The following is an 8,841-nucleotide window of genomic DNA, read 5'->3' as shown; positions in this document are numbered from 1 at the left end:
AAAAAAGGGAGAGAAAAGCAAAGCCCTCTCTCAACTTTCAGCCAAAGCAGGCCGGGGTGGCCCTGCGGCGCCGGCGGGTGCGTGCGAGCGCCGCGTAAGGCCTGCTCCCGCCCCCGCGGTGCGCCCCACGGAAGAAGTTTGGCCGCGGGGTGGTGGTCGGGGGGGGGGAAGGGAAAGGCCGCTCCGCGCCCCACCGCGCCGCTGCTCCGCGGCCGCTGCCGCAGGGCACCCGGTCGCAGCTTGCGGCCGCCCGATCCGGCGCGGCGCGGCCGCAGCGCGCCCGCGGAGCGGCGTGCGGGGCCGCGGCCGGCGGTGACTCGCGGAGCTGCAGCGCCTACTAGCCGCGGAGCGCGGCGCGGCCGGCGCAGCGTTACGTAACGCGCCGCCGCCGCCGCCGCCGCCGCCGGGGCGCCCGGGCCGCGGGCGCGGGGGAGGGAGCGCGGCTGCCGCCCGCGCCCGCGCCCCGCGCCAGCCGCGAGCAGAGGCAGGACGGCGGAAGCCCCTCACATGGAGGTTTTTTTTTTAAAGTTATCTTCCGTGGCAGGAATAAACAGAAACTTTTTTCCTAAGGGTAGCTTTTTTTTTTTTTTAAGAGTACAAACTACAGGAGAAGAGGGAAATTTTCTCATTAAAGTTACATCCCTGCAGTTAGTTCAATTACTTGATATATGCAGAAGATGTTGTAAATTTAAAGATTTAAATAGCTTACAAAGATGCCGGAGGCTCCATCAGTTAATTTCCTTAATTTATGGATTTTTAGCTGAGCTTCTGAAATGAAAAGGAGAATGAGAACTAGGTCAGCTGAGAGATTTGCATCCAGAACAGACTCAAATTTGTTTTCCTTGACCATCCCATGGGCCCAGGCAGGTTCCTTCGCGGGGGTCACGGCTCCACCCCGACCTTGGGGCCGGGCCTGCCCGCCTGGCCTAGGAGGGAGCGCACCGCACGGCAGGGGGGTTTCTTCTGGCCGAACCCCGAGCACAAGCCTGTCTCCTGGCAGCTGCCTCGCCTGGTCATTGGAGAAGCCGAAGCAGTGTCCCTCACCGGGCGCGCTGCTCAACAAGTGGAGGACAAGGAGGACAAGCGCCGCTGAGGCTCAGCGAACTGCTACGCGGCCCCGGTTAAGCCGATCGCGTTTGCTGGGGCGCGGGCGGACTGCTTGGGGTGACTTGGCGACTTAATTTTTACTTCCTCTGTGAATTGCTAACTGCTAAGTGAAAAATAAATATGAGCATCTTGAGCAGTGATCAGAGCATCACAAAAGTACAATGCTTCTGCGTTAAGGCGCAGTAAAGAGGAAAGAGAAGATCTAAAAATACTGTGCTGAACAAGAAGTAGAAATTGTTTTCTGACTCATCCCAACACATCGTGCTGCATGGCAATGGGATGCAGGGCTAATAAAGATTTTGTGTGTTTGTGTGTGCGTGGATCAAAGCAAAGACATAGTAGTACTTGGGACGAGGAAGGCATGCGCACGGCATGCAACTTGTGCAGGGTTGTTCTTATGGTATCTAGAAAAGGACAATGTACTTGCGAGCTTTGAGTTTTTGTCTCGCCTGTATTACTGTTGAGGGTAATAAAGGTATGCAGTACAGCTCTATATGCACTCACTCATTTCTTCTCACTCAAGTGCTCTTCTGTTGTTGTGTTGCAATATGTATGAATATATACATATGAATTAATACTTAAAAGATTGATACAAACTAAACAGTTTTAGGAAGCAACATTGCAATATGATTAGTATTGGTATTCACGATTTAACATTTTTTTCCCACTAGATGAAGTTTCTAAGATTTGCAAGGTACATGTCAAGGACGGGTATATAAATGGATTTTTATTTATTCACAACTCCAAGACTAATTGCTTCTCTTTGCCTGAAGGCCAAGAGATTGGTTTTAATATGACACTTCAAAAGTATTCATAGAACTACAGAGATACTAAGTGTCATTGTTTAAGAGAGAAATCTCGCTGTGGTACTTGTGACCCTGAAAATAAAATCTTCCACTTTATTTTAAATTCTAACGTTGTTTTTCAGAGTTTCACTTAAAGCTCAACTATTAAGAACTGTACAAAGGAAAATATTAAATAGGATGTAGTGAACAAAGAAGAAGAAGTAATTTTAGAAGTGAACATAACTTACTTTCTCAAAATTCTATTAGGGTCCTTATAAAGCAATGCAAAATTTATAACAGAAGATTCCTGAGCTCAGTTATAGGATATAAGTAAAACTGATAGGTTATAACTTATCATAGATGTTTGAAAAGTTCTTGGCTAAATGCTCAGCATGTGTTTATTAAGATATTAAATACTTCAAAATAAATACTTTGCATTTTTCTTATCAACAGTTCTTTGTATTCTATGCAGATATTAAAATTGAATTGCAACATTTTGTAACATGTTTTTATCTTATTATTCCATAGTTTGTTTAAATTTTTTCAGTAAACAGGTCAAAAACTTGTTGTCACTCTGAATACAATGTGAAGTGGAGGCCCATAAAGAACCCCAGTTCATTTTTCTCCAGTTTTTCATGTTTTCCAAAACCAACACATTGTGCACATTTTACAGGATGGAAAATGACCAAGTCATGAAAAGATACAGATTTCAAGGTATATAAATCTATCAAAAAGATGTTCCAGATATATATTGTGAGATTATCAGATTTGAAATTTATTGTCTATATGAAAGGAAATATTATGAATTGAAAAATAACATCAGCTTCTGTTTACACCATGGTTTCTGAACTGGAGTATCAACTTCATAACTTTAATTCCGTATTGTTCTTGAAGGCCCTATATGAATTTATTCAAGTAGGCCTTATCCTACCTTAATGCTGTTTCTTTTCTTTGTTTTATATATCTTAACTTGAGGCTTCATCCTAACTTCAGGACTTCTTATGTTGTGCATCTTAACCTGAGGTTTGATCCTGGCTTCCTGGCAATGATACTGATATTCCCAGTAACTTCAAAAAACGCAGGAAGAAATCTATGGGCCACCTGATCCTCCTCTTTAAGACACCTCATGCTCTTGCAGGCATTTTCAACTAAAGCAGTAAATAAGTGATAAAATTGATCATTTAATGAAATGTTTAAAGCAAATAAGTGAGAATTAGATTTTTGTTCCTTTAAAACAAAGGAGTCTATGTCTTTACATAGATTAATACTCTTCCCATTCATAATTAAGACGCCACTGTATTCTAGATAGAGTTTTATTTGGGGAGGGGGATGATTTGAGTAAGAAATTGGTGCTTCAAAGCTGGTTGTTGGACTCTGGTGTGCTTTAAGTCAGTAAATCCTATGTGACTTGGTTGCCTTCAGTGAGGTTTTGTGGATGTGACCGAGTTCGGCTGCCTCTTGCAGAAAGCGAAGATTGACGGCAGAGGCTCAGGGAAGAGCCGTGCGTCTCAGTGCCGAGAGGCGGCAGGCCGCGGATCCTGTGACTCGCACCAGCACTGCCGCGCAGGCAAGTGAGATCGGAACAGAAGGTGTGGAAAGGCTAAACATGCGTTGAGCCGGTGGGAAAGGTTTATTTCCTTTGAGAAATCCGAAAATACTAAGCACCTTGAAATTCCAACACTTCCTACTGTCAGTTGATGTATGAGGAGTAAAAAAAGAAGAATTAAGGACATCTCCCAGTTCAAGCAAGTTTTCAAGCCAGTTGCAATGCCAGTCATTCTGGAATGGGAGGTTGACCCGGGGTTTGCTAATTAAAACAAATAATCGTTTGTCATTTGTAGGCAGATAAGGGATTTCCTGGGAGCAGTAAGCATGACCCATGCAAAGAACAAAATCTGATCATTAGGAAATCACCGAGTCTTGTCACTCTTTCTCTTGAATGATCTTCTATTCTTTTCAAGAAACAGATTGCTGCTGAGTGAGTTTACAAACCATTACTTTATTGACTAAATTCAGACAGACTTTTTTTAAACCATCCATTACCTAACTCCTAATTCATGACACCAGTGTGATATAAAGAAATAATCCACACTGGAATGCAGAGATTAAATAGCTTTTCAAGACAGTATTGAAAAGGTTTGCCCATCTCTTCTGCTTCCAACTGTTATAAGCCAAAAGTAGTATCAAAAATGAAACATTGGACACAAGGACTGAGATGTCCTGTGTTGGTTTCAGCACAGTATTTCTCAGCTTTTTCATTGCCATTTTGTTGTGTTCTCTCACTCATCTTTTTAAACAGTTGCAATATTGAGGACTATTTTAAACCTGTTTAAGTGACTTACATGGCATTAATTTTTTGCTACTTATTAAATAAAGCTTATCCATATTACATATGTCATGGAGAGGAAAAAACATTTGTATGGTTGAGTGTAATCCATTCATTGGTTTATTAGAGACTCAAAGTACCCTAAAGAATGTCACAAATCCACATGGTGTCCCTGAGTGCTTGATTTTTGCATAAGGATCGCTGACTTAGCTGAACGGTGTATAAAATCCTGTGTAGCCAGGCAGCTCCCAACTGAATATACTTCTAAGGGAGGTTATATGCATTGCTTCTTCCAGCAAAGGTCTGGAACAAGTTACACTGCAAAAATATCACTTAACAGAATACAGAGAATGAAGAAAAGAGCCATACTGCCCCTTTGGGGTCAAGTCATGGGCTATGGTTAGGATTTGGGGGCACAAGCACATCCAGAATCATAGGTAAATTGCTTCAGTTTCAGTGGTCTCTTTCTTTGGCAAATAATAGACTGAGGGCTTTGGATCTTGCACGTCTGGGACAGAACCTGAGGGAGTATTAAAGCGTATTGACAATGACATGAAAATGGAAGAAAAGGAAAATGGAGCAAATTCTTCCAGATATGGAGGCCTTGTGTGATTCCAGAAAGGGGCAGAGTAGTCAGAGAAAGACCAGGGAAAGTCTAATGTCAGTGGCAGGGAAGGGAATATTCCTGAACGCTCCAGTTTTAGATTCATTCTAAATGAAAGCATTTACAAACTGTTGTGACCCCCAGACAATAGACTGAGTAGATAGATAAATTCTCCTGGGAGGGAAGGCAATGACTTCTTAGCTACTAAAACAGAACATGAATTTAACGGTATGTGAAGAGTGAATGAAGTGCACTTTTATGTTGCATTATATCTAAATAATAGAAAGAAAAACACAATTGAAAGAAGGAAACTCTAAAAAATTAATCCAGAGTCATGGTATTCATCTGTTAGAGGATATGAATAGTGAATTGGAGTTTGTAGGACTAAGAATAACTTGCAGATTAGGACATACCACAGAATAAAACTCATTGCCTTTAACAGACAGTACTTAAAGGGAGAAATAACAGTGTTTTGGTCTAGGATTCTTATTGCTGCAAAGCAGAAAGACTTCGGTCTGGCTGCTGTTGTGCGCGATGGTCCTCAGTGCAAGGCTGTCTGTACTGTGACATTGCTGTGCAATTGCTTCCTGGGCTCCCCGTCTCTCGTTCGTCATTGCTGTCGACCTGTTACGTGCACGGGCTCTGCTGGAGTGCTTCTACCGCAGCCCATGGTGGGAACGTGCTCCTGCCAAAGGGGCGATGAGCATCACTGCTGGCTCTTCCTGGCCCGTGCAGGCACTGAGGCTGAAGACAGTCCAGATGCAGCCTTTACGCCATTGTTTTAGCACAAAGAAGACACGAGGGCGCTGAACGTGGCCAGCTGAGCACGAGCTCGTCCAGCTCCCGCCCTGCCAGAGACCCCTTGGAAGGGAGGCAGTATGTCAGGCATATGGTTGGAGCATGCTGTGCTCCAGCCATCCTCGGCTAGCGTATGGTCTCCTGAGTGCCACTGCCAGCTGGGCTCTAATTTACACTGGGCCTGGGAATCAGGGACCTTAACGGTCTCCCTGACGGGCTCTTCACCTTTGCTTCACTGATTTCAGATATGTAGATAGTTTGAACCTTTAATTTCTGCTTCCTGCCATCCTCTGAGGCAGACACAGGGGCATAGACTTCTTTACTTAAACACTGCGGCTACTTAAAAAAGCAGAGACAAATATTCTGTGAAAATTAGAGTAAAATTTCAGAATCCTGGCTCCATAAATTTTTTAATATTAATGGTACCAATTCAGATGTTGTGAAGGTATGTGAAATTAATAAAACAGGTGTCCCAAAATGTCTGATACAGAAGCAGCATTGGCAAATAGTGGAAATCATACATATCTGTCCTAACCTGTATTTTTGAGGATATATGTGCTATGGCATCATTCTTCATGGATTTGTGCTCTTAACTCTGTAAATATTGGATTATTCCACTTTTTCTGTCATAGATTTTTTCTCAGAAAGTTAGCTGCTGTCTAGAACAGAATACCTTTTCTGTCATTGGAGTAAGCTCCTTAAATAAGAGGCATATTTCCTATTATGAAATACATTGAGGGAAATGGTGCACAGGGGAAAGAATAACCAAATTCTTTGATTAACCCTTATTTAATCCTTAAGTGTTGTATTATAGTGCCACAGTTTTTGCCACCTTGTATTCAAAATTTTCAAATTGAAAGATTATTAGAGGAATGCAATGTTATATTTTAATTCCAGCTTTTATTTTGCAATTACCCTTTGTTGTGGAACTTGCTAGCCTTAGCTGTGGAACTTCTAGAAAGAATCTGTAAACAGATTGGTTAAATCTAGTTTGAAATAAAAATGATTTTGTGCTACTGGACCCTGCATTGTCCACTTCTTACAGTAGTTTACAGTAGCAATTAGATGGCTACGTTTTTGTCCATGTTTGGAACATTGTGCTCATTCTGTTTTAAGCAAATGACAGTTGTGCGTGTTTCATATTTTTGTCAAGTGTTATGCAGTTTAACTTTCTGTTGTCAAAACATTCTCTTGGCTAAGAAGTGCAGGTTAATTTTCAAACATATGATATTCTTTGGTGAATAAAGGTATTTGAAGAATCCTAGCATCAAACTGTCTCTCGTATTAATTCTTTATTTCTGAACACAGTGTGTTGTTCATAACGAAGGCGATCAGCCTTGGATGCTCATCTGCTCACTCCTACGTGTCTCTCCTTGCAGAACTCCTTCCTGGACTTAATTTTCTAGACCAATCCCTTTTTCTCACATCCTCGTACAAGGTATTCCTGAGTTTTGATGTAACCACGGAACTTGCTAGCTAATGACTGCCTTTCATCTAAGCCAGCAGAAACTGATGATTTAGTATTAAAAGGATAAATCAACAGAACTAGTGAAATGATTTTCAATCAACAGAACCACTGAGCTGTCGCAGGCCATGTAATCCTGCTTTTGTAACCGTGACCCGCAATTCCCTTTCGTCCTTTGCTTTTCTGTTCAATTCTCACATCTGATTTCAGATCATACGAGGGATTACCTGAGCAGCAAACCATCTCCCTTCATTTTTATATGTGTGCCTAGCACACTGGGAACCAGTTTCTCACCTGGACTCAGTGCTCCCGTGTGATCACGCACGAGAGTAACGTCATTGGCTTCAGTGATATCATTAAGTGATAAAGGATATAAATAGGAATTACACTTGGGTCTGTGTAAGGATCCAATATTGCACCTATAGTTGATCCTTTTAGGAGTTTCACTGTTCAGTTACAGGTCTGAAATTCAAAAGCAGACTTTTCCCTCTGGGCCAGATATTTACTTGCTTTTCAAAAGCATCTACATCCATATTCCCTGAATCGCAGCGTATTTTGGCTGTGAAAGGGCAGATCTTCCAAAAGGATTAAAGGTCTTCTTTACTGTCTCAGCTGGAATAAAAAACGTGGTGGAAAGCTGTTGCAGAGTGGCTTGGCATGGCCAGGCGTTGCAGGGGAAGGCGGGGAGCTGGCTTTCCTCTTCTGCAGCCCCGCGCTCGCGCTCGGTGGCGATGGCAGGAAATCTGCTTGGGGCCTGGGGGGAGGAAGACGCCTGGAGGCCCTTCTGAAAGGACATTGCGGCAGCAGCGTCCCTCCCCCATTTTCCTGTTGGCTCATTAGGCATGTTTTGCCCTTCATTTCCCAGAAGGAAGAGTCTTGCCTGCATTGTTCTTTTGCTTAGCCACATTTCCGTGTTGGAGGAGCAAGTCCCTATCTCTCTTGTTATGTTGCATGAAACTAAAAATACCAGCCCCACTGGAGTTACTTTTACATTAAAGATGTAAGTGAAATTAAAAAAAAAATCACTTTCAGAGCTTTTTATTTTTTATTAAATTTTTAATTAATCTTAATTAATTTGAATTTTGAAGCGATCGGAAAAGTGGTTTTAAATGAATACACACACACACACACACATATATATATACAATTTTTCATTTTCAGTACCGAGGGCATGAGTAATGCAGGAGGAGCGCCGTGACTCGGTGTTTGCGTTGGCGTTGTGAGGCTTTGCAGGGCAGAGGGGGCGGCACAGCCGAAGCAGGGGCGAGCCTGGTGCTGCAGGCTGGTGGCAGCGAGGGCTGCGGGCAAGGGCAAGGGCCTCGTCTGCCTGCGGCCGTGTGGCAGCGCCGGGGGCGCGTGGGGCAGTGGCGGGGGGTGGCAGGAGGAGGCTTTCAGCGGGCCGGGCCGGCGGGGGCGTGTGGGGGGGGACGTGCCGTGGCCAGGGCCCTCGGTGCAGGCCTCCCCGCTCCCTGCTGCCTGCGGAGCCCGGCCCTGCTGGCAGGCCACCGTGGTTGCCGTGGAAACTGGCTGCTGCTCCCAGGGGGCTGCAGGGACACAGGGCCCCAGGCCCTGGGGGCTGTGGGGCTGGTGCTGCCCAGGGCTCTGTGGGGCTGGCACTGCTGCAGTCCTGAGGGGCGGGGGCCTGGCGCTGCCTGGGGGCCTGTGGGGCTGGCACTGCTGCAGTCCTGTGGGGCAGGGGCCCAGTGCTGCTCAGGGCTCTGTGGGGCTGGCACTGCTGCAGTCCTGTGGGGCGGGG

This window comes from Apteryx rowi, unplaced genomic scaffold, assembly GCF_003343035.1.
Source record: "Apteryx rowi isolate R43461 unplaced genomic scaffold, aptRow1 scaffold_1, whole genome shotgun sequence".
Classification (NCBI taxonomy): domain Eukaryota; kingdom Metazoa; phylum Chordata; class Aves; order Apterygiformes; family Apterygidae; genus Apteryx; species Apteryx rowi.
The sequence above is the reverse complement of the archived record's forward strand: the minus strand, read 5'-3'. Positions refer to the sequence as shown.